Below are 5,144 nucleotides of genomic sequence, written 5' to 3'. Positions count from 1 at the left end.
GAGTGAGCGACTGAACTGAACGGAACTGAACTTAACCCTAAGGACTTCTCATAACTCCATCTGACTCATAAACCATGCCAATTTGTTGCAATGATTTTGTATATGACTTTCTGTTATGTATATAGATATAACATGTCTTTTATGATTGTAAAAGGGCACACAGCAAGGATAATATTGTAAGCAGCATCTTGGTGAGTGAAAAGCACTTAGGGTCTTGAGATGCTATGAAATGCAATACTTTTCAAGTGTTCTTTTTTTTAATGGAGTGAAAGCTTGCTTTATTAATTTAATTTTAAATTTATTTTTTAATTGAAGGATAATTGCTTTACTGAATTGTGTTGGTTTCTACCAAACATCAACGCGAATCAGCCAAGTGTTCTTTTTGAAATGAATTTTACTTGGTATATTATTTATTGAATGTAGTAATTTAATGCTGATAGAATGTTACCATGTAGTAATGCAACATGTTACAGTGTTTTAATGTCTAATAACATCTCCAAAATAAGCCTTACTAAATCCTGCTAAGGGGAAACTTCCTTCTCATGTTTTGAGACAGAGAAGGCAAACAAGTTCTGAGACTATCAGAGACTTCTCTGGCCAGCTCTGGAGGCACCAAATTTATCTGTGACCCAGATTTGATCTGGAGCTGAGAGGAAGGATGCCAAGTTGAAGCCAAGTTTACAGTCTGATTCCTCTGACTCAAGTGGCTTTATTCAAAAGGAGCTGAGTAGGAATGAGCCGAGGTTAGAGGCAACATTTTTGTTATTTGGTCTGAAGCTCCAATACTTTGGCCACCTCATGCGAAGAGCTGACTCATTGGAAAAGACTCTGATGCTGGGAGGGATTGGGGGCGGGAGGAGAAGGGGACGACAGAGGATGAGATGGCTGGATGGCATCACCGACTCGATGCACATGAGTTTGGGTGAACCGCGGGAGTTAGTGATGGACAGGGAGGCCTGACGTGCTGTGATTCATGGGGTCGCAAAGAGTCGGACACGACTGAGGGACTGAACTGAACTGAACTGAAACAGGTACAGATGGCATTCATAAACAGCAGTACATGGCATTCACAGGAAACAAAACACTTGGAAATACATCTGCTTTTCTAAGTTGCAGGCTTCCCAGAGGGTTGTCTTGTGCTTCTGAAATGGAGCGGGACCCTGTAGTCCTTGCTCCTCCTCCTTGTCCTCTGCCTGCCTTTTGTCTTCAGAAAACTTTAGTCAAAGAATAAGTTGAACCAGAGAAATGAGAACATACATAAACAAAGGAAAACAGTCAAAGGAGACCAAATAATAATAATAATAATAATGTAGTCATTAAGCATAGTTGAGGACCTTTAGTTCTTTCTCAAGGACTTTCTGAGCATATCCTGTGAGCTGTCTTATAGATACCAAAACAACAGGTGGAGAAGTTAACTACATGATGTCCAGACTGTACAGAAGCTGCCACGATTCTGAGAACTGGCCGCAAAGAAATGGGAACAAATGGGACCTGGACCTAAAGATTAACTGTACCTAAAACAACCAAGATGATGCAGGTCAGGCCACCAGTGACCAATTTGAAGATGACTGTCACAGCTGACTGTCCTGTTCCTGCATGTAGCCCCCTCCTTCTGTCTATAAAACCTCTTGCCCAACTGGTTACCGGAGGGAGCTGGGAGTCGGCCTTTGGACAGACGTCCGCCCTCCCCTGCCCTCAGTTGCCGGCATCTGAAATAAAGCAAACTTTCCTTTCTACCAGCCTGGGCTGTTTATTGGCTTTTGAGCAGTGAGCAGCCAGATGGTCACACACACTCTTTCGGTAACTCTTCCAAATCAAGCTTGGCTTTAAGCTACCTACTCCACTATTCTGGCCTGGAGAATCGTATGGGCTATATAGCCCATGAGGTCACAAAGAGTCGGACACGACTGAGCGACTTTCACGTTCACGTTCAAGCCAAGAATGGATACACCCCGGTCTCTGAATCCATCTTTTGAATTTAGTTGAAGAAGGCAGAGCCTGATGCCAGTCTGCAATAGAAAAAGACATAGATAAGGGACTTCCCTGGTGGTCCAGTGGTTAGGACTCTGCACTCCCAATGCAGAGGGCACAGGTTTGATGCCTGGTTGGGGAACTAAGATTCCCCAGGCTGCTTGGTGCTGCTGAAAAAACAAAACAAAACAAAAACAGAGATGAGATTTGACAGTGAAAGCGCAAAAATGTCAATTTCTAGAGGAAATCAAGTACTTTCTCTCTTGGCTGAGACACCAGGGTGATTGATTCATGGCAGCTCCTCCTGGCAATGTGTGATGCCTGGACCAGACCCCTACTTGGGGGTAATAGTGGTCGCCAGGATGTGGAGCACCTTACTCCCCGCTGAATGGGTGACTCTGGCCACTTTCATCCCCCTTGGAGCCAGAGGTTCTTCAGCGATTCCTGCCCTCCAGTTACTCTGCAATAGTGTTCCAGATAAAAGAATACATTCACAGCACCGCTACCAACAATCAGAACCCTTCCAGTGGGAAAGCTACAAACTGAAGTTTTCTCCCAGGTTTCTTGTTCTTTGCCTCACTCACATACTGATTGGAATTTTTCTGCAAGAAAAAAAAGTGTTTTTGTTTTTTTTTTCCTCTCTCACTAAAAGTTCTGTCCAACTCCATCGACTGCTTAACAAGCAATAGCCAAGGGAGGAGGTTTGAAGGGTCACTGGTTGACAGCTGGGGGTGCTCTGAGTGGTCTAATCAAACTCGCCTCCCCATGGAGTCAAGAACTCACATTTCCTCTTTCATTCGGTCCACAAATACTCATGGAGTTCCTGCCAGGGGCTGGCACCTTTCTAGAGGCTGGCTGTCTAAAGGATTCTCTGGTGGCTCAGATGGTAGAGAATCCGCCTGCTGAGCAGGAAACCCAGGTTCAATCCCTGGGTGGGTAAAATCCCCTGGAGAAGGGAATGGCAACCCCCTCCAGAATGCTTGCCTGGAGAATCCCATGGACAGAGGAGCCTGGAGGGCAAACAGTCGGACATGACTGAGTGACTAACACTTTCACTTTCACTTTTCATGTAGTATATCAGTTCAGTTCAGTCGCTCAGTCGTGTCCAACTCTTTGCGACCCCATGAATCGCAACACGCCAGGCCTCCCTGTCCATCACCATCTCCCGGAGTTCACTCAGACTCACGTCCATTGAGTCCGTGATGCCATCCAGCCATCTCATCCTCTGTCGTCCCCTTCTCCTCCTGTCCCCAATCCCTCCCAGCATCAGAGTCTTTTCCAGTGAGTCAACTCTTCGCATGAGGTGGCCAAAGTACTGGAGTTTCAGCTTTAGCATCATTCCTTCCAAAGAAATCCCAGGGCTGATCTCCTTCAGAATGGACTGGTTGGATTTCCTTGCAATCCAAGGGACTCTCAAGAGTCTTCTCCAACACCACAGTTCAAAAGCATCAATTCTTCGGCGCTCAGCCTTCTTCACAGTCCAACTCTCACATCCATACATGACCACAGGAAAAACCATAGCCTTGACTAGGCAGACCTTAGTTGGCAAAGTAATGTCTCTGCTTTTGAATATGCTATCTAGATTGGTCATAACTTTTCTTCCAAGGAGTAAGAGTCTTTTAATTTCATGGCTGCAATCACCATCTGCAGTGATTTTGGAGCCCAAAAAAATAAAGTCTGACACTGTTTCCACTGTTTCCCCATCTATTTCCCATGATGTGATGGGACCAGATGCCATGATCTTCGTTTTCTGAATGTTGAGCTTTAAGCCAACTTTTTGCTTTCCTCTTTCACTTTCATCAAGAGGCTTTTTAGTTCCTCTTCACTTTCTGCCATAAGGGTGGTGTTATCTGCATATCTGAGGTTATTGATAGTTCTCCTGGCAATCTTGATTCCAGCTTGTGTTTCTTCCAGTCCAGCGTTTCTCATGATGTACTCTGCATAGAAGTTAAATAAGCAGGGTGACAATATACAGCCTTGACATACTCCTTTTCCTATTTGGAACCAGTCTGTTGTTCCATGTCCAGTTCTAACTGTTGCTTCCTGACCTGCATACAGATTTCTCAAGAGGCGGGTCAGGTGGTTTGGTATTCCCATCTCTTTCAGAATTTTCCACAGTTTCTTGTGATCCACACAGTCAAAGGCTTTAGCATAGTCAATAAAGCAGAAGTAGATGTTTTTCTGGAACTCTCTTGCTTTTTCCATGATCCAGCGGATGTTGGCCATTTGATCTCTGGTTCCTCTGCCTTTTCTAAAACCAGCTTGAACATCAAGGAGTTCATGGTTCACGTATTGCTGAAGCCTGGCTTGGAGAATTTGGAGCATTACTTTACTAGCATGTGAGATGAGTGCAATTGTGCGGTAGATTGAGCAATCTTTGGCATTGCCTTTCTTTGGAATTGGAATGAAAACTGACCTTTTCCAGTCCTGTGGCCACTGCTGAGTTTTCCAAATTGGCTGGCATATTGAGTGCAGCACTCTCACAGCATCATCTTTCAGGATTTGAAACAGCTCAACTGGAATTCCATCACCTGCACTAGCTTTGTTTGTAGTGATGCTTTCTAAGGCCCACTTGACTTCACTTTCCAAGATGTCTGGCTCTAGATTAGTGATCACATCATCACGATTATCTGGGTCGTAAAGATCTTTTTTGTACAGTTCTTCCGTGTATTCGTGTATTCTTGCCACCTCTTCTTAATGTCTTCTGCTTCTGTTAGGTCCAGACCATTTCTGTCCTTTATCGAGCCCGTCTTTGCATGAAATGTTCCCTTGGTATCTCTAATTTTCTTGAAGAAATCTCTAGTCTTTCCCATTCTGTTCTTTCCCTCTATTTCTTTGCATTGATTGCTGAAGAAGGCTTTCTTATCTCTTCTTGCTATTCTTTGGAACTCTGCATTCAGATGCTTATATCTTTCCTTTTCTCCTTTGCTTTTCGCCTCTCTTCTTTTCACAGCTATTTGTAAGGCCTCCCCAGACAGCCATTTTGCTTTTTTGCATTTCTTTTCCATGGAGATGGTCTTGATCCCTGTCTCCTGTACAATGTCATGAACCTCATTCCATAGTTCATCAGGCATTCTATCTATCAGATCTAGTTCCTTAAATCTATTTCTCACTTCCACTGTATAATCATAAGGGGTTTGATTTAGGTCATACCTGAATGGTCTAGTGGTTTT

At 44.1% G+C, this 5,144-nt stretch overlaps 1 non-coding gene across 1 annotated transcript; it reads left to right on the top strand.

Annotated features, from left to right (window-relative positions):
- Positions 2,041-2,113, top strand: TRNAG-CCC. Its single transcript has one exon. It is a non-coding gene; the product is annotated as a tRNA-Gly (tRNA).

This window comes from Capra hircus, chromosome 4, assembly GCF_001704415.2.
Source record: "Capra hircus breed San Clemente chromosome 4, ASM170441v1, whole genome shotgun sequence".
NCBI classification, from domain to species: Eukaryota; Metazoa; Chordata; class Mammalia; order Artiodactyla; family Bovidae; genus Capra; species Capra hircus.
This window is presented reverse-complemented; position numbering and strand designations above follow the sequence as displayed.